At 37.5% G+C, this 21,816-nt stretch overlaps 1 protein-coding gene across 3 annotated transcripts in view; it reads right to left on the bottom strand.

Moving 5' to 3' along the window:
• Positions 1 to 21,549, bottom strand: part of LOC5569928 (carbonic anhydrase-related protein 10) — a 194,701-nt gene extending 173,152 nt beyond the window's left edge. For 2 of the 3 annotated variants that reach the window (XM_021848423.1, XM_021848510.1), the window contains exon 1: positions 21,470 to 21,549. The gene's annotated coding sequence lies outside the window, so the exon portion shown is untranslated. Of the gene's footprint in view, positions 1 to 21,283 lie in introns of all 3 variants that reach the window. The other variant, XM_021848444.1, reaches the window with a different exon arrangement.
• Between the last annotated feature and the right edge of the window lie 267 nt (positions 21,550 to 21,816).

Below are 21,816 nucleotides of genomic sequence, written 5' to 3'. Positions count from 1 at the left end.
AATTCCTCGTTATAGTCTTGGAGTAGACGTAGAAAATCTTGGTACAATTGAAAGGGAAAATTACTAGTGAATTCTTTTGACAAACTCCTGAAATTCTAATTCAATGGAAAAATCTTTCTTTTTTTATGCAATCCTACCAGGCAATCAAGATAAAATGCTTGACGCAATAGTTGATTTTATTATATGAGGTATTTGCAGCGATACTCATAGAAATATCATAAAAGTTGGAGTCCATTATTGCTTGGAAGGTTTTTTAGTAAAACTACTAGTAATGCTCTAAAATGAACTCGTGTAAGAATATTAAGAGGAATTATGGGAAAAAAACTGTCGGAAGCACTGAGAAGAATCTGGACTAATTACTGCATGTACCGCTTGAAGAACTGCCTTCAGTAATGCCTAAAGTAAGTCAAAGACGAATCTAAGAAGGACTGCCTAGAATCCAAGGGGATTGCCAATGATCTGAGGAATCATTGCAAACTAATAAGATAGTTACCAGTACGAAATCCTAAGAGATATCTCGAAAGGTATATTTGAAATAACAAGAAAAATATGGAAGAATCCCTGGAGTTGTTTGTAAAGGAATAGTTGAGAAAACTCCTGAAGGCATTTCTTGACGTATTTTTTGCGGAAAAAACTTAGGAGATCATATCAAAGAAATCCTTGGTTTACCATTTTTGAATTTTTCTCGTTGGAATTCTTGAAGAATCCTTGAACAAAATCAGAATTTGGTTATAAAGAAATTCTCTGATTCTCTACAGTAATTTCTTGAAAATATGCTTAAGCAATTGAAGAGGTTCCATAAAGAAATGGCAGATTGATAATGTAGCATGTGCATTTCCACATGTCATTAAACCCAGCATAGCAACGTGTTGCTAACGAAAGTTACACCGTTGGCACAACGCCGTAAAAATCCAATACGTTCCCATAATATCGATCTACTTAGGCGACAATTGCAATGTGTGCATAAGTAGACATTAGAAATATAAGTAGTAGAACGCTAGTGGCGCTGTTATCACAAAATAGAATTATTTTATTATTACTTACTGTTGAGGTTTTTGATTGTTATTTTGGTGCCATGTTGTAGAGAATGTTTTATTTTGGTCGAAAAAATTGATTTGACACTTATAGACCCGGTACTCAAGCTGCCAGAGCGTGGCAAACTAGATGTTGGTCACACGAACAGTCGCGACATTAGCCTTCTACGGCTAATGCTTCTACTAAGTAGACCGATGATCACCAATTCTGATGTGAAAAGCTCATGTTTCATTTTCCCATGGCACGTCGTAAAATAGTTACCAAGCGCCTTTGGCCTTGAACCTGCCTTCTCCATATATCCGCTCTCTGGACATTCTCTCTCTTTTTCGATACCGATCGTCGCCGATCGTTTACACAAATGACATCCAACTACCTCCAGTAGGAATAATTGTAATTATACCGAATTGCAATAAAGCCCGACAGTCTAAATCCAACCGTAAGCGAAAGCAGTTCGTCTGCCGATAGAAATATCACACCCCAAAGAAGTGCAGTTATACCAATAATTACCCGAGAGAAGGTGAAACTAGTGATTGGCATGATTGGTCGCCCGCAGTTGCTACTCCGTTATTTCAAGAACAGGAATACAGGGAACCAACAGACGCTACTCAGGATCAGTAACATCCTATTTGTGTAAATACTGGTGCTTTCATTATTATAACAAACGTAATAATGAAAGCACGTTTGTTATAATAATGAGAGCACCAGTATTCACACATTTAGAATGTTACTGATCCGGCGCCGGCTGCGTCCGAATGCAGGTCAATTTGGGGATGGGAGGAAAACATTGACGTGTTAGGGATGGTACACAAATTATGTCACGCTAATTTTCAATTCCCCCCCCCCCCCCCTTTGTCACACTTTTTGTATGAGTCCTACGAAAATTTTGTAAGGCTTGTCACACTTGGCTCGACCTCCTCCCCCCCCTCTTGGAGCGTGACGTAATTTGTGCATGACCCCTTACTTGCTTTATAGAAGTAGAGGAGTCCTCTGCAGTTCCATAAGAAAACACTGAGAGTTTGGATATGGGTTGGTAAACGATAAAGATATAATTTGAAATGAACATATAATATGAAATGAAATAAGTGAGCATACACTCGCATGAGCGATACTGATAGTGCGGTTATTAAGCAAACCGGACACTGCTGATGCACTCTGATTTTTATTCTTTTGTTCTTTCACCCGAACATCGCGAACCGGACACAATTGATCCGGATTCCATCGCTCGCTCACAAAGGAGCAGTTCCCTATTTCGCCATACGTGATAATTTCATTATTTTCAAATTTTTAATCATTCTGTGTGTTTTAGTAGCTTTATATCAAATAATTCTTGATGTTAAAACATTCAAAAATATTCAAAATGTAAAAGTTTTCGAAAAAACACATATGGCCAAATAGGGAACCACTATAGCCATAACTGGTACACTTTCCCTACTTTATAATAACAGAAATTTGCTATTGACTAAACATGATAATGTAAAAGTTAGTTCCTTGAAGAACAAATCATTAACTCGAAGTTATTTGTCTGTTATTAAAATAACTGAATTTTATGTTATCATGTTATTTCAGGAGCAGCTTATTGTTATTATAACTTAAATCAACCAAGTTTCAACAAGTAAAGTTATAAATAATATATAAAAAATTACCTAGCAGTTGACGTCCACTTGGGTACTAGGATAAAACGGTTTTTCGTCCAAAGTAAATCTTTCAGGAATCACTATAAAAAATGCTCTACATGGAAGCGCTTGAAGAAATTTCCTTGAGTAATTGGTTGGGGATGTAGACACTGAAAGAAAATCAGTTAAAGTATCCTGTTATAATTCCTGAAAGAATACCTAAACCAATTCTTGAGAGTGTTTTGGTGATTTTTCAACGACAATTTGGAGTTAGCTTTGGATATATTCAATCACAAATTGTTGATAAAATCCATGACAAAAGCCCATAAAAATATCAGGAGGATTGATATTGATAAGATGCTAAACGTCACCCGACGTTAGAATTTGATAAATATTGAAAAAAATATAAAAACGGTTAATGTTGAAGAGAAAAGCATCGTAGATAAATTTGTGTTTCTTACTTGGTAGATTGGTCTTTTCATTAAAATAATTACTCGTTTATTCTCTTTTTCATTATTCTTTTCTATTTTATGAAATAAGGCTTAAAAGTGAGTAAAAATATAATTGTTTTTCATTGAAATTTAGTGGTTTTCATCAAATTCTACGTACATTTCTGGAATCCCGGGATTCCCAGGATGTCAGAACAAATATCCCGGGAAACGGGAAATCCCGAAATTGGTCAAAATTTTGAGTCCCGGGATGTCCCGGGATAGACACTCTACGTTCTACTTATCAAGGCGTTTAGGTCTATAGCGGCTGAACAGCTTTTCGTGAACAATGATAACGATGAACATACTTTAATTTTATTAGCGATAGCAATAAATTATCATATAAAAATCGTGGCATAAGACTCCCCCCCCCCCCCCCCCCCCCCTAGAGCGTGATATAATTTGTGCATGACACCTTGTGGGTATCTATCTTATGTGCGTTTATAATACTGGCAAGAATAGATTACACAAAGGTAAATTTTAACACAAAATAGTTAAGTTTAGAGATCTGTAATTATGCTTCCAGTTAACCTATTGCTCTCAAACATGCACTGCCTGATACATTGTAGTCAGTAGCGCAACCAGGTTTTGGTTCTGATTTGTTTTCAAATTTTTCAACAATTATAATGATTTTTAATGGCAGCAATTCGCAATAGAAATCATTGCCACTATTATACTGCCGTTATACGCATAATTGTCCCATGTTACTTTTTGTGCATTTTGACTTTTTGTCATCAAACAGTTTATTTTTACGTATAGTTTTAGGAAACATTTACCAAAAATTAACTTTGTTCGGAAACTCAATGAAAAGCAGGCCAAGTCAATTTGTCCCATTGATGAATTTCCACGCATAACTGTCCCACTACGGTATTTCTACGCATAACTGTCACACTATACAATTCGCTGCGCTGATCTCGAACAAAATATTCAGTAGGAAGTTTTTATTTAGCTGGAGTTTGGGAAAATCGTTTTGAATATATTCCTACGTTGGATTTACAACCCATGTGGAAAACAACCTGTTTTATATGTTTGTATTATCGGAATGCATTCATCATTCATGCGAGCCCAACGTCAAATTTGATTGAAATTTTCAATATCAAAATAATATTTCCCATACGTTTTTCAATTAATTTCAGTTGAATTTTCAGGGTCAAAATTCTAGTTTTTGGAACCGTGGTCATCGATTAGAAATTTACCGTAATTTTGAATTCATCGCGGGGAGTAATGAAGTAATCCCACTTGAAGATTCAGTAATCACTTTGATTTCGAGTCCTTCGCTTGCGACAAATCAACTTCATGATTTAGCAAACCAAGTCTAAATTAAAATGGTTTTACCATTTTTTGATGACTTTGCCACATGCTGGGTTGTTCCGAATACCAATTCACTGGTGGAAGTGGCCATTATATTGGCGAATCTGATACCTGGCTTGCGACACAGTACGAACGAAACCTGTAAAATTATAGCGAGTCGAATGTAATGAAAGGACTCCATCATATATGATAGATATTTATGTGCGATCTTAAAATGACATTGCTGCTGGTTTGAAAAAGGGGCTATAATTAGCTACCAAACTAGATGAATATATTGCTGTTTGCCTTTGACGTGCAAATCCAGTCTTACTGAGCTTCAAATACGGTAACACAAAGTAACCAATGGATACTTAGCAACCATGATGCATATCACCGCCACCCTAGCAAAGAAAATCAAATTTTGACTTCGCCTTCCTTGTTGAAAATCTTACCGCATTTGGTGTTCCCGCATTTGATATTTACATTTAAACGCACACAGCAATATAAAAAAATCTAAACGGGAATTGAACTCACGACCTCTGCAGCGATAGCTACACGTCCGAGCTCTCTCGACTGTCACACACTCCTTAGTATGAGGATGACGAAAGTTGTAGGGTAACTGGGGGTAAAACGCGCCCTCTAAGGAAGGAAGCATTTTTAGCTATGAAGAACATTATTAGAAGCCATTTTTTTATTCATTATCTTATAGACAAACATGTTTTCTACCAAATAGTAGAAACAGCCATCCATTTTCTTTTTTCTGGAGTTAATAAATCAATTTTTACAAAATGCTTGCTTATCTGCATTTTTATTTTTTGCGGGGTAAAACGCGCCACCTGATCTCGGCGTTAGTCGTTCGCGCGCACGCATGCGCAATCATGCTTGCAAATACGTTGCATATATTAGGGCGTTTGATCAGATGTTATTGTTCGATTATAGTATACATGCTGATTCGAAAAATGTGCATTTGTAAGGTTCGAATTGGCACGTAACTACAGCGTGCCATTACGTTTGCTGGAATTTGAATTCAAACGGCTGTTTTGGTGTTATGAAATAGGTGTGGCCGTTTTGCCCCACGAGTTGATTAAAGTTTAAGTCCTTCAATACGCTTTTTAAGGTTGAATTTACCACTTTTTTCGCATGCAATACAAACTATGGGAGTGCACAAGTCGATTCTCGGTGATAGTTTCAAAAGTTTTGTTGTTTATCGGCCTGAAAAATGGCCTAGAAAATAACACAAAATTACAACGAAAACAGCGAAAAACGTTTTTTCGTGTTTTTTACGATTTATGCCAGGAAAACACTTAAAAATATATCTAGAGAAGCATTTTATTACATTTTTCATTATCTCGGGTGAAAAACAGCGTCCCAAAGCACGTCGTTCGTTAAAAACAAGGGTGGCGCATTTTACCCCAACGGCGCATTTTACACCCAGTTCCCCTACACGTTCTGCGTATCACAGAATCGCTTTGAAGGTTGGCGGTTTCATCGAGAAGTGATCGAAAGAGCCAGTGGCGTATCTAGGGTTTTTGGGGCCCGGTGCGGAGATCGATTATGGGGCCCTCAAAATTAAGGTGAACGCCATCTAAAAGTAAGACGCTATAGTGAAACCAACTGTTGAATAAAACATTGAACAAATAGCTTTTGTAAAATTATGACTAAAGCAACGGAACGTATGTTGATATGTTGTAGAAGTAGTTTAATGACAAAAATGTAAATTAATGAGCCTACAGTTCTTCTTTTCTTAATTCTTGTTCAAAACCCCCAAACAGATACTGAAAATTATCGATTCCAGTGAATTGACTTGGAATTGGAAATATTAGCTGGCGAAGCATCGCTGGAAAGCAACGAATGATTACAGCTTTAATTTGGTATTCTAAGACATTTGCTCAAGGTTTGCTTAAAATAAATTATCAAATGAACTCCAATGATTTCTTTAGGAATTCTTTTTATGATTGTCATGGACTTCCTAAGGATTTCTTTTTAGACCTTCAAAAATTCAATGTAGAATTTTTCTAATGGTAACCATAGAAGTTACCCAAGAGATTTTATCATGAATTACTTCAAAGATTCTTTCAGAAATTTTTCAAGAGTATCATAGTGCTCAAGGAATGTGTCCAATGATTTTAACATCATTTTCTTAAAACTTCCATCAAGATTCTCGATTACAAAATATTCAAGATTTCAACAATTATTTTCTCCAGGGGTTTTCTAGAATTTTCTTCATAATAATTCGTCCAAGAGTTCTTTCAGAGAACTTTGTTGGAGTTCATTAACTTTGTTGGAGTTCATTCAAACAAAATCGAGTTTCGACAGATGTTACCTTGAAATTTCCTTCTGAAATATCTCCTGGATTTTTTTTTAAAATTACTTAAAAAATCCTTGATCTATTTCTGGAGATGTTCCTCAGAAAATTAATTGGGAAATTATTTGAAGACATGTTCGGGAAATTTCTCTATAATTTCTAGAATAATTCCTGAAGGAATCACTATCACTGGAGTAATTTCTGAACAAATTTTCTGGATGAAATCTGAAAATTTCTTCAGGAATTACCCAAGTGATTGTTGCTAAGGTTACTTCAGGAATTATTCTAAACATTATAGAGAAATTTCCCAAACATGTCTTCAAATAATTTCCCCATTCGTTTTCTCAAAAACATCTCCAGAATGAGATCAAGGAGTTTTTAAGAAATTATTGGTGACAGTTTTAAAAAATCCGTGAGATATATCAGAAGGAAATCTCAAAGTAACATCTGATGAAGTTTGAAAGTAACCCTTAATGAACTCGAACAAAGTTCTCTGAAAGAACTCTTGGGCTCTTGAGGAAGTCTCGAAGGAATTGCTAAGATGATTGGAATTACTAAAAAACATATTTCTCCAAGAATCCCTAATTTATTTGTATGTTTATTTTTCAGAGTAGCTCCTTATTACCTGGCATTATTACTTACTAATTTGGCTTTACATCAATTATCTTGATAAAGCCTCGCCAACAATATTTCGCCAATTCCCTCGGTTCATGGCCGCTTCTCTCCATCCTCGACTGTGACCCACGCTCTCCAGGTCCTGGTGTACCTGGTCAATCCACCTAGCTCGCTGCGCCCCACGCCTTCTTGTTCCGACCGGATTCGTGGCGAACACCATCTTTACAGGGTTGTTGTCCGGCATTCTTGCAACATGCCCTGCCCAGCGTATCATTCCAGCTTTAGCTACCTTCACGATACTGGGTTCGCCGTAGAGTTGAGCGAGCTCGTGGTTCATCCTTCGCCGCCACACGCCGTTCTCCTGCACGCCGCCGAAGATCGTCCTTAGCACTCGGCGTTCGAAAACCCCAAGAGCTTGCAAGTCCTCCTCGAGTATAGTCCACGCCTCATGCCCATAGAGGACTACCGGTCTTATGAGCGTTTTGTACATCGTGCATTTGGTACGGGGGTGAATCTTTCTTGACCGCAGTTTCTTCTGGAGCCCATAGAAGGCACGACTTCCGCTGATGATGCGCCTTCGTATTCCCCGACTAACATTGTTGTCAGCCGTCAACAAGGATCCGAGGTAGACGAACTCGTCCACCACCTCGAAGGTATCCCCGTCTATCGTAACACTGCTTCCTAGGCGGGCCCTGTCGCGCTCAGTTCCTCCAACCAGCATGTACTTTGTTTTCGATGCATTCACCATTAGCCTGACTCTTGTTGCTTCGCGTTTCAGGCGGGTGAACAAATCTGCCACCGTTTCAAATTTTCTCCCAATAATATCCATGTCGTCCGCGAAGCAAACAAATTGGCCGGATCTCGTGAAAATCGTGCCTCGACTGTTAGGTCCGGCTCTCCGCATGACACCTTCAAGCGCAATATTGAACAACAGGCACGAAAGTCCGCCCTGTCGTAGTCCCCGCCGAGACTCGAACGAACTGGAGTGTTCGCCCGAGATCTTCACGCAGTTTTGCACACCGTCCATCGTTGCTCTGATCAATCTTGTGAGCTTCCCGGGAAAGCTGTTCTCGTCCATGATTTTCCATGGTTCTACGCGGTCGATACTATCGTATGCCGCCTTGAAGTCGATGAACAAATGGTGCGTAGGGACCTGGTACTCACGGCGTTTCTGAAGGATTTGCCGCACGGAAAAGATCTGGTCCGTTGTCGAGCAGCCGTCGATGAAACCTGCTTGATAACTTCCCACGAACTCGTTTGCTATAGATGATAGACGACGGTCATTGTCCTTAAATGTTCACCTTAAATTGATCAACACCTACAAAATCAAATGGGATAGATATGCATCAACCGGCAACTCAATTCTTCAAAAGCTTTCTATGTTTTCCCTCGTTATCTTAAAAAACCAAGGAAACCAAATCATTAAATTTAGTTCAATTTTCAATCAACAGAAAATCTTTTTTTTTATTAGTACCATTCCAAACATTACATTCATTATTTCTTATATCTAGGTGTTCTGTGTTATTAGACAACACTATCATCTTGAAATATCAAGAAAATCTTGATGCTTTGTATTAACTAGCTATCCAAAAGGCTCCAATATATTTGAACATTTGATAAATATCATACACGAAACATTTGGTTATTTTCTTCAGAAAAAAACAAGGAAATGTCATTGTATATTATATACGAAAGTGGTGGAAAAATGAACAGGGGTGGTAAAATGAACACCGTGCCTCATGCCGAGAAAAAAACAAAGTTGAATATTTTTTTATCAGGCACGGACTATTTAAAGCATAAATCGGAGTGTTCGGGTTGATCCGGAGGTCCATTGAAGTGAAAATGTCAACGAAAACTAAGATTTTGTCTTGGTTGCGCCATTGCTGAAAATGAAATTCTGAAGCGATTGGTGCGCCAAGAATTAAAATCGGCCCAGAAACAACCAAAATATGACCATTTCCGCGTAATCGGTGCCGATAGTGGATCTGACAGCTCATTCTTTTTGTCTTGTCGGTAAAAAGGCCCGTAGAAGTGGATATTTGACTACAGAGGCGACGTTTGGGACTACCGCATGTTCCCGATCAAACCTTTCATTGAGGTCAATTGTGTTGGAATTCCATAAAATATCATTCGATGTCTCATTTTTCTTGTCATGTCGTTCATAGGGTAACTGTAGACTCAAAGAGCATATTTGACTTTATTGGTCACTTTTGACTAGTGGCCATCGGATGGATGCTTCGAGGTAACCTGTTATATGGATGATTATGCTAGAGAACAAAAAATCAAATGGTGGCATTTTCAAACTTAAATACTCTCAACAATAAAATGGTAAATAAAATTTGAAATTGAACACCAGAGAATGCTTTATGAAGGTTCGAACATTTGCTTTGATAATTCCAGAACAATCACTGTGCATATAAAAAATAAACATCAATTACCTAGATTTCCATTGTGAACAATGTAGCCAATTGATTTACAGTTCTCAAAACCATTGTATTTATTTAAATTTAAAAAGTGATTTGTATTATAAAGTATGAGGCCAGATCGGGATTAACTACTGCGACCAGGTAATATTTTGATATTACTCGAATTATTGGTGCAGTACATGGGCGTAACTCGATAAGCAAAGTTAAAGTTAATAAATATAAAATATTCTGATATTCCAACCATTTACATTAAATTGACTGGATGGGTCAAGAAATTTCCCACAGTGTCCCCTTTGAAATGATATATCTTCTCAACTGCGTACTGCGATCAGAAAAATGTGATTTTGTGCACCATTTCTGGGAAGAAATTTTCTACGCATCAAGATAGGCGATTCCTTTTCTTGTCAGTAGCAAACTAGCCTTAAAGAATCAAAATCGAGCATTGTATGACAAAGTTACAGCATTCCAAGTTGGCCCAATTTTTGCTTATCCCTATTATTTGGACAACCCCCTGTATTTATCTATCTATCTTCCTATTTACTATCTACTATCTTCTGTCTACTATATTATTTATGTATGTATGTATGTAGATAGCCACCATCCCTTGCTTGAGTCTTGCTCTGCATGCGGTTCCACTGGATAGCAAGGTCAATTTTCATTATCAATTTCTATTCATGATACCGTTGTATGAAGGGCCAAAAGGGGTGTGGCGGACCTGTAAGCAGAGACACTTACGCGAAACCCGCGGGAAAAAAGAGAATCTCCTTCCAACGGTATAATCCAGCAATTAGAATAATGAGAATCGCAGTGCTTGTTCAGCTTTCCACGAGATGGTTTGTTATAAAAAAGGCGCGTCAAATCTGTCTACTATATTATTTATATGTAAATAAAAATGAAATGGTGTGTGTATGTCACAAATTGGCTTGAATACGCTTCAATGGATTGACATTATTCTTCCATTGTTGAATTCGACAAGGAATGTGACGTATTTGTGAAAATTAAATGATTGGTAAAATTCAACTGAAAAAATTAAAACAAAAACATGAAACAATAATCTGACAATTTGTAAGATAGTTCGGCATGGCACAGCTGACTACTTGGCAACACAACGTTTGCCAGAACAATAGTTTTAAATAAAAAAAAATTAGTACCTAAACCAACAAATAAATTAACTAGGAAGCTTATCCCAAGATTTTTTTCAGTAACTGTGTCAAACAATTAACCGTGCTGTGTGATAAAAGTCGAGGAACAAATACCACCAAACACACTGTTAACAGTTGTGCAAATTTATCCGATATTTCTATCCTAAAAAGACACAGAAAAACAATTCAGTGCCTTATTTGACTACAAAAACAAACCTATAGGAAAATGTTTTTAGTGATTGTCATTTCTTAAGAAAAATGTCCATGATTTTATTTCACTTATTTTTTTCTGGATGTCTATTAAAAATTCCCTTACATGCCTTGACCAAATGCTTCGCGACATTTCAAGAAGATCTAACGATGCTCTTAAGATGAAACATCTTGAAATCCAAATTCAATAATGTATCAAATCTTTGAAGGAACTAATTTCGCGAAAGAAACTTTAAACGACAATGCAATTTTTGGTTCAGCGTTTTACACTAGCAAAAAGCTTAAAATTTAAAAATCGACTTGATACGTTAAATATTTCTGCAGATTAGTGCCTTTGATATCGTGGGTGCAAGCAGGCCATTGTGGAAGGCATGTTTATATTACAACGTGTTTCACCTTAACCCTTTGGGGCCTGATTTTTTCCAAGAACTATTATACAGTTTTTTGAACGCCTTTCAATAGTTTTGGTGCTCAAAATGCTAAACATAACAAGAAATGATGACAAATATTTTTTGGGAGGTGCTAGGTCTTCCAAACTGCTCTTGAGTTCATAACTTGAAGTCTATGCTTGTAATAACAACCTTGTTCATCATACAAGGTGATGAACTGTGATCTACCGTATATTCTGAACCTTCTGAGTGTTCAACAAATATTATTAGATCATTTCGAATGTTCTAGATTATCTAACTTGTCGGGATGTTCAGTACATAAGATCTACAACGCGATGAGAGTCAGGATTTAGTGATAATAAATTAATAACCACGAAACGAAGCACTTCCGAAACATGGTGTATTCGACAAAGTTTCCAGTCATAATTAGCTACATCTATTGGGAAGCATCCATAAATTATGTCACGTAAAAATATACTATTTTCAACCCCCCTGCTTTTCACCCTTTGTTTGAGAACAATTTGTGAAAACGTCAGTAGAGTCTAAATGCGTAAACGGGTAGAAACACGTTTTGAATATATGTGTTTGTCGACGAATCTTCTTCTTTTTTCTTGGCATATCGTTCCCACTGGGAGGAAGCTGGCTTCTCAGCTTAGTGTTAGTTTAGCACTTTCACATTTATTACCTGAGATCTTTCTCAGCTAATGACCTTTTTGCATGGATATATCGTGTGGCAGGCATGCGCCCACACTCTGTGCCCAAGGAAGTCAAGACTCTTTCCTTTACGAAAAGATCCGGTAATCTCGAGCTCTACTTCTTTTTTGCAATCGTGCAACACGACAATCCGTGTAGAGGCGTCACTACTGTACTGTCACAGACAAACAGACGTAACACTCTTGAGAAGCTCATGGTACATGCGTTTAACGATGAATTTGAAGTTCATTTGACCGACGCAATCGTTTCACCAGAGGCGCTAGTGTTCGACCGCTTTGACTTTTGATAGTGTACACGTTGCTGAATGATGCGAACAAAACTTACAGGCAATTCGTGTAGTAGTGTGCGTGTTAGGCAAACGTCAACTAAAAATCCATCATGGCAGACAGTGCTTCGCGCGGTTCTTGCAACAGATGGCAGTGTGGACTATAAGACTATCCATGAGGACACTTCGCGATTGGGTTGACAGTTGAAAGTGGAAGCACAGTGAACACTAAACTTACCGAAATTTTGTTAAGCGTCATCAGTGCTTACCAATCTCCTTTGTTCCCCGAACGAATCATTCTATTGATATTTACTCCTCTTTATTGATGTTAATCAAACCCTAGCAGCAAACCATGCGACCAGAGCCGACCCCCAGGTTCACAGATTTCGATTGGTTATGTAAGCGAAAACAACTGCTGTTACGTACTAGGCTACGACTGTAGATTTCAGGGACTGCTGCAGGGCGTTGCGGATGACCCTGAGCATCTCAAAAGTATTTAGCAATACCATTTGATCACACGGAAAGTTCAGTGAACCTGGTAGATTCTTCTTCTTCTTCATCTTGGCGTAACGTCCCCACTGGGACAAAGCCTGCTCCTCAGCTTTGTGTTCTTTGAGTACTTCCACAGTGTGGCAGGCACGAAGATAAAGGGTGTCCACGATGAAATAGCCACACACAAAATTGATTCGTAAAATTCGAGTTTTCATCCGATTGCCATCAAATTTTCAGGGATTGAGAAATAACTATTAAACTTCATTTTACCATTTTACTCGTATTTTATTGACAGTCCATACGGAAATGCGCGCACCTTGGCCTTAACCCCGGCCATGAGATTCTGCACAACCTGTGAATCAACCGTTTTTTGCAAGTGAACCCATACTTTCTTCAGTTCCTCGACTGTCTTCACTACCTTAGGTCGTTTACACACTTAATTTCCGAAATCGACTTCGGTAAAACGGATTGCCGAGAATCCAACAGCCGAATCTCGGTAAAATATTTGCTGAATCTCGGCAAAACTTATACCGAGATTTCGGTAAACCATTACCGAATCTCGATAAGGTTTGCCGAAATCTCGGTAAAAAATTTGGTTTGCCGAGATTCGGTAAAATTTTAACGATATTTCGGTATATCCGTTTGCTGAGGTAGGCAAAATAATTTAAGTGTGTAAGAAGGTGCTGCTTCATAATCGCCTAGTACTTCTCGATGGAGCGGAGCTACGGAGTGTTGGAAGGGTTGAACATTTTCGGCACGAAATTGACCTTATTATCCGCATACCACTTCAGCACGTCCTTGGAGTAGTGGCATGAGGCCAAATCCGGCCAGAAGATTGTTGGGACGTTGTGGGCCTTCAGGAGAGGGAGCAGCTGCTTTTGGAGGCACTCTTTCATGTACACTTGTCCGTTCATCGTGTCCTAGGTCACGAAAGGTGCACTCTGCTTCCCGCACGTGCAGATGGCTTGCCAAACCAAGAATTTCTTCGCAAATTTCTACCTCTTCTGAGTGCGGACATGCTACGGAACGCTGAACTTATCCTTGGCCGTGAAAAACAGGTTGCCGGACATCTGTTTGAAGTCGGCCTTCACATATGTTTCGTTGTCCATGAAAGTATGGGTTTACATGCAAAAAACGGTTGTGCAGAATCTCATGGCCGGGGTTGAGGCCAAGGTGCGGGCATTTACGTATGGACTGTAAACAAAATACGAGTAAAATGGTAAAATGAAGTTTAATAGTTATTTCTCAATCCCTGAAAATTTGATGGCAATCGGATGAAAACTCGAATTTTGCGAATCAATTTTGTGTGTGGCAATTTCATCGTGGATACCCTTTACTCTATGCCCAAGGCAGTGAAGAATATTTTCATTACGAAAAGATCCTGGACCGACCGGGAATCGAACCCGGAACCCTCAGCATGGTCATGATGAATACCCGCGTCTTTACAGCTTCGGCTATGGGGGCCCTATATAACCTGGTAGATTATATAGAGCAATTCTCGCTGAAACCAGGCCGCCATCGGCACCCATCTTTAGAATTCCAATTTTATGTCACTGATCGCTAGTTTTTGATAAAACTTAAGGGTGGTCCTTTCTGTTTTCTCAAATTGGTGGACCCCTCGTACGCCAGCTAGCTAAACAGTTTGCGAAAAAGCCCATTTTTTGATAAATATAGGGTATTTCTTCAATGTCAGGAAAAAGAAGAACAAGAAGAAGAAGAGTAAGTGTAACGGAAGCATTAAAATTCAACATGATGAGTGCTAATAAGGTGAAAAATTCATTCTACTAACTAAAACCAAGATGGCGTCAAAATCCAAGATGGCTGCTAGATTTTTTCACTCAAAATAATACTCTTATTCTTCACTCGACTCGAATAAAACACCAACGATTGAAAACTTGTTTCTATATTGTACAAAAAATAATGTTTTCATTGATTGCACTCGCCATATACGTCAAAATCGTAGAACATGATTTAAAAAATCGTTCATTTCATAGGGTAAATACCATTGCTCACCTAGTTTCTGTAGCCTATCTTACGCAATTTTTCATCAGCTTTCTGATGGTGATCTCAGAATTCAAAACGAGCGGTGCGCTAATAGTGAAAAAACGATTTTTCTAACAAAATTCAAGATGGCGGCCAAATTTAAAATGGCCGCCAAAATTGTTTTAACTTTAAATGAAAGCTATATCCTTTCTCTATACGATGCCACTAAGTTTGCTATGTGTTCCAAGCGAAATATGAGACATATCACGTGAAGAAATACCCTATATTTATCTAAAAATGGGCTTTTTCGCAAACTGTTTAGCTAGCTGGCGTAGGAGGGGTCCACCAATTTGAGAAAACAGAAAGGACCACCCTTAAGTTTTATCGAAAACTAGCGATCAGTGACATAAAATTGGAATTCTAACGATGGGTGCCGATGACGGCCTGGTTTCAGCGAGAATTGCTCATAACTGAACTCTATTTAGCGAAAAAAACACTGCCACAAGGGCAGATTTGAAGTTCTGAGCTCCAGGATAGTTTGGAAAAGCTTTTGAGATTCTCAGAGGTCAATAGATTCCGTTTGAGTTGAAAATATTATTATTTGCAGCGTTGCCAGATCTACGGAAATTTCCGTAGATCTACGGAATTGAGCACTTTCTACGGATCCGTAAGATAATTCTACGGAAAATGTAGATTTTCTACAGAAAACTACGGAAATTCTCATTATTCTACGGTAATTTACGGATTTTTCCAACAAAAATCTACGGAACTACAATGCCGGGGATCTCTCCCCCGGTTATCACTTTTCGTCTACGGAATGATTTCCAAAGAAATCTGGCATCGCTGATTATTTCTAGCGCAATCAACTACTGCTTTAAATTTCGAGAATTGAGCTTCGGGATAGTCTGAACGTCGTAGAATATTCCAGGACATGAAAAGGCATGTGAAGCAGCGTTTTTCTTGACATAATAGGTATGTATTACCAAGTACAAACATCAATTGTATTTACAAAAGGCATTTTAAGCTACTTTTATACTAATTATTCTATTTGTCAGACTTCTGCATGTTCAGGATGTTCTAGGTTGCCAAGTAGGACATTAAGGCATACACCTAAAATTTTTCCATGACAGGGAAGTATATTTGCAAGGACTTTTCCGAAGACAGTAAATTTTATTCATTGGTTCTTTTTATACAGCCATTTTCCGACTGCGGCCATAAACGACCGTGCCGGCCCCAAAGGGAAAACTTTGATCATTTTAGCGAGAAAAGTTACTGGAACAAGGATAGACCTGAAGTTATGAACTCCAGGGTAAATTGGAGGGCCTGGAATATCATCAACGTTCCTTGAAATAGCCAATTGGTCTGTGAGAAGGTTCAGTGAACATGGTAGATTATATAACTTCACTCAGTTTAGAAAAAAACATTACTGGAACAAGGGAAGACCTGTAGTTCTGAACTTTAGGGTAATTTGGAGGGCCTGGAATACTCCTAACGTTCCTTGAAATATCTTTTTGATTCGTGAGAAAGCTCAGTGAACATTGAATAACTTCATCGTTTAGTAAGAAAAATTACTAGAACAATTGTAGATCTGAATTTCTGAACTCCGGGGTAATCTGGGTGGCTCGGAATACCCCAAACGTTCCTTGAAACAGCTAATTGATCCGTGAGAAAATTCAGTGAACATGTTAGATTTTATAACTTCACTCAGTTTAGCGAGATAAATTACTTGAACAAGTGCAGACCTGAAGTTCTGAACTCCAGGGTAGTTTGGAGGGCCTGGAATATCCCAAACGTTCCTTGAAAGAGCTTATTGATCCATGAGATGGTTTAGTGAGCATGTTAGATTATATAACTTCACTGAGTTTAGTGAGATAAATTACTGAAACAAATGTAAACCTGAAGTTACGAACACTAGGGTAATTTGGAGGGCCTAGAATACCCCAAACGTTCCTTGAATTAGCCTAATCCGTGACAAGGTTCAGTAAACTTGATAAGTGATATATCTTTACTCAGTTTAGCAAGAAAAAATACTGGAATAAGTGTAGCCCTGAAGTTCTGAACTCCAGGGTAATTTGGAGGGCCCGGAATACTCCAAACGTTCTTTAAAACATCCTATTGATACGTGCGAAAGTTCAGTGAACATGGTAGATTATATAACTTCACCCAGTTTAGCAAGAAATACTACTGAAATAAATGTAGACATGAAATTCAGATTTCCAGGGTAATTTGGAGGCCCTGGAATACCTCAAACGTTTCTTGAAGTAGCCTTTTGATCCGTGACAAGGTTCAGTAAACATTGTAGATTATATAACTTCATTCAGTTTAGCGAGAATAACTACTGGAACAAGTGTAGACCTGAAGTTCTGAACTCCAGGGTGATTTGGAGGGCCTGGAATATCCCAAACGTTCCTTAAAATAGCTCTTGAGATTCTCAGAGGTTGGTAGATTCTATTTGAATTTGTAATGTTATTGTTTTTAAGCCAAACAATTATTGTTACGGTTGTAGATATCAAAGAGTGTGCTTCAGGACAGTTTGGACGTCCTAGAACATCCCAGGACATAGCAAAGCAAGTGAAATCGTGATTTCGTTAAAAGAGTAATTCTGTATTATCTAGCCTGAACATCATTTATGTTCACAAACAGCATTTCACGCTTCGTATGTACTTATAGTTCAATTTTCCAAACTTCAGGATGTTCAGGATGTTCTAGGTTGTCAATTAGGTCATAAAGGCATATACTTCATATTTTTCTCTGATAAAAGAGTATATTTGGGACAACTTTGCCGAAGACAGTATATACATTTGTTCATTGGTTCTTTTTTACAGCCTTTTTTGTACTGCGGTCATATATGACCGCGCCGGCCCCAAAGGGTTAAACATATAATTTTTTTGATTGAAAAGCACGATAACTCCTGGAATTACAAACCAAATAGTAAATCTTTGGGTGTTACCAATCGATTAAGTCAAAGCACTGTTTAGTTCTCTTGCGAATTTGTATTTGTCTTAATTTGTATAGACCCTTAATTTTGTTTCGATGTTATGGTGAACGTTATAAACCTTTTTCATACAAAATAAGGAACATTTTATTCTAAGAAAACGTTCATGTTCTGATTAGGGATAGTACACAAATTATGTCACGCTAAATTTCAACTTTTTCAGACCCCCCCTCCCCTTGGTCACACTTCTTGTATGGGCTCTTCGAAAATTTTGTAAGACTTGTCACGTTTATTCTGACCCCCTTCCCTCCCCTTGGAACGTGACATAATTTGTGCATGATCCCTTAATACAAATTGATTTGTAATAAAATTTAAGGTTATTGAATTGTGTTCAACATAAATATTATTTTAAGATTGTTGTTAGATTTATATGTCCATTTCAAAAAACAATCGGGATTTCAAGCGGAGTCCCGATAAACAATTGGTTCTCTGTAAAACATTTCAATTGTAAAAGGTGCTCCTCGACAAAAATTGTATGAAAACTCCTGTTTTATAGAATCAAACCTCCAGGAATAGTTCTAGGGATTCTTTTATTAATTTCGCAGGAAAATGGCAGAATATCCCCTGGAAATATATAATTAAATTTCCTCAGAAGCTGTTCGTACCCCATGTTTGCGACAGGACTAATTTTCAGTTTTAATGACGTGATTTTACGATTTACAACAGCCATCTCTCTATAAGTTGAAGGCACCATCGAGTTAAGACCCTAGTAAAATAGGAGTAAATTTCAAAACTTAAAAAGCAGAATGAACGTCCAAACGACATATAAAAAACACACAGATTCTTTTTTTTCTTTTTGTTGTTTTACGTGGAATTGTACAATTTTCATATTTACCCCAATTTAACTACAACTTTTACAACACATACTACACAAATACATTAGAAACATAATAAGTTGAACCTTATGAACCACAGGAAAAGACAAAAATCTCGCTTTCTTTATGCCTCTTATGACATTCTTTTTATCTACAGTACTATCCATCTCATAAACCTTTAAAACTCATAAAAATGAACGCTAGTAAAATTTTATGATTAAACGTTATGTTCTCGATCACTATTATTTATATGAAAAACTCATCAGGCTACCTAATGTTTTCCCACAAATTCCAGATTGACCAGGAATAAAAATCGTACATCTGTTGCAGAATCAGACATCTAAGTATCAATAGGTTCAATCTTTGTTTATTGTTCACTGTTATTTAATTGAAATTTCATGGAATCTTGTTGGAGTATCAATTGTGACGCATGATACACTTCCACAAAACATCCTGTTATGTTTATCGTTGGAATAAGCACTAGTCAACCAGGTGGAACTTGTTTTGCAAACCCGGTCCGCCAAGAAAGGGTTTCCAACATAAGTCATAGAAAGCACTGCTAGTTTCGTACAGTCCTATTTCTATTTTCATTTGTTCAAACGAGCCCTTAGATGCGGGAAATCAGCAATACATAATCTTACAAATAATTAATAAGACTAAAATAATATTATTCATATCAATTACTTTTAGATTCTATATGCCATTTAGCATTTCAACTACTCGTATCGTTATTATCTTAAGCATATTTGTCGGTGAATTTCTCGCAAATTAAAATATATACTGATTTTCGATAAGTTTACACCACAAAGTTTGTTTGCAACATAAATTACGCATAATTATATCACTTTTTCTTTCACACAATAATTGATACCAAATTCAAAAATATGGAAATAAATACGAGCTTTACAAACAACAACAAAAATCATAACGCAAAATTTTGAGTTGAGCGAAAACTTTTTCAGAATCAATATAATTATATAATTTGTAAACATTATGAAATTCATTTTCGCCCATAATTCATGTAAAATGCTTATTTAAGCAATTACGGTCGTTGTAAGCTTGAAGAGATGATGAGTATAAGATTATATTATGAAGTACCGTAAAACGGGGTAACTTTGATAGTTTTTTCGAAGAAAACTTCAATATTTATGCATGCTGTTTCAAAGAATTACAATTTATATTTTTAAAACAAGTACTGACATCCTAGCTATCGATTGCACTTGATAGATTGCCAAAAGATTTATTGTGAATGGATATATAATTTTTCATATAATCGAAAGTCGGTTTTCTGTTTTGGGGTAACTTTGATAATGGAGTATGAATCGAACAAGATTGAACGAATTATGGAACATTTATAGGGCGTTGCATACCTCTAGGCGTTTAACGCTATATGGAAATTTCTGACTTAGATTACAAATATGGTCCCAGTTTGTAAAAATGGTTTTCGCTAAGAGATTTGAGACCGAATTCATGTTCTACTATAACTAGGCTATCATGGGTAAGTGACGAACTCATTATTACTTTATCAAATAGTGGTCGTAGAACAGATTGTTTGTAAGCTTTGCAAAAATGCTAAAATCTTGTAAATTATTAATGTTTGCATAAAAATCCTCAAATGCACTTGATTCCAACAAAAATAGCTTTGACATGAAGTGTCATATTAATACTCTTTACTTTTGCATTCGTTTTTCTTAACTAATTGACAGAAACTTCGTTATTTCGTTTAGTATGTTGGGGGTCTCGCACTATCAAAGTTACCCGCATTATCAGAGTTACCCCGTTTTACGGTACGTCATGTATCACAAAGATTACGGTTTTCATAAGAAGATTTTACATACATCATCAGTCGCATCCTTCAAAATTCATAAGAAAATTTTTGAAAATTTTGTAGAGGTTGTTTGTGGCAAAAAACATTAGGTATTCTTAAGAATACTGGTTCATTTTTTGGCTGAGTATATGGTTTTGTTACTCGATTTCGAGGAATGAAATATCGACCCATTCAGAGTAGACTGTAGTTATGAAAATCGTTCACGGGAAGCATATGCAGATCCAGTCTTAAACAGTATTATGGATTACCTTTGTTTGTTAAGCATTCCAATCAAACTAATCTAGTATTAAATTGATTCAAATCAAACGTTTCTGGTTTCCCATAAGACTTCATTGTTTGATTGAGCTTCGAATAAAAATTGAAGAACGAAAGTATCTAAACTGATTCATTGACACTCTCTTCAACTCACTTGACCCTTCAATGACTAAACGCTCAAGAATCCATTGCACTTCAAATCCACTACACTTGATCTTCTCAGTTCCCTAAACTCGTAGAAATCCACAACACAATCTTCAAGAATATTCTTCAACACTTCATTCAGAATTCTCACAAATATTCCCCACATTATTCCTCGCAACTTGCGTGATAACACAGGAAAGCAACCCCCTTGTTCACTGTATTCCCCCGAAGGCACTGTCAAGAGTCACCACTTCTTCAAATCCATTTCTCCAAGCTCACATGGATTTCGCATTCGGCATCAGCTGATTTCGTCGTACAACCGATTCCGAAGACAGCTCACGCATCAGGATGCGTAACGTCCGTTCCGTCGTATCGTCGTTGACCTTTGTACATATGTGTAGAGAGCGCTACAAATGCTCTCTGTAGTATTCCAAAAATAGTAACTGCAAAAACTGCAATACACACCACATAGTCCTATAGTCCAGAGGACCGTTTCTGAATCCGCCACGCCACGGGAGAAAGCACGTTTCGCGACCGGTTCGTTGCGCTGCCGAAGGGAAACTAACCTTATAGTGGAAACAGAGGATGCCCAACTTTGTGGGTTCGCGGCCAGCTGCTTCCAGAGATAGCAAATTTTGTTCTGAAAAAGCGAATGGGAATCGTTATCAGCATGTTTACATCGAGTGCCGAGTGAGATGTTTTCATATTGGCTCTGGGGAAGAGCGAGACAACTCTAGAGGCATCGTTTCGAAAGGGGGAGCAGGCTTGAGGATATTGTTTTGGGCTGGAGAACTTAGGAGTTCGAGCGCATG

Source organism: Aedes aegypti, chromosome 1, assembly GCF_002204515.2.
Source record: "Aedes aegypti strain LVP_AGWG chromosome 1, AaegL5.0 Primary Assembly, whole genome shotgun sequence".
Classification (NCBI taxonomy): domain Eukaryota; kingdom Metazoa; phylum Arthropoda; class Insecta; order Diptera; family Culicidae; genus Aedes; species Aedes aegypti.
The sequence above is the reverse complement of the archived record's forward strand: the minus strand, read 5'-3'. Positions and strand labels throughout refer to the sequence as shown.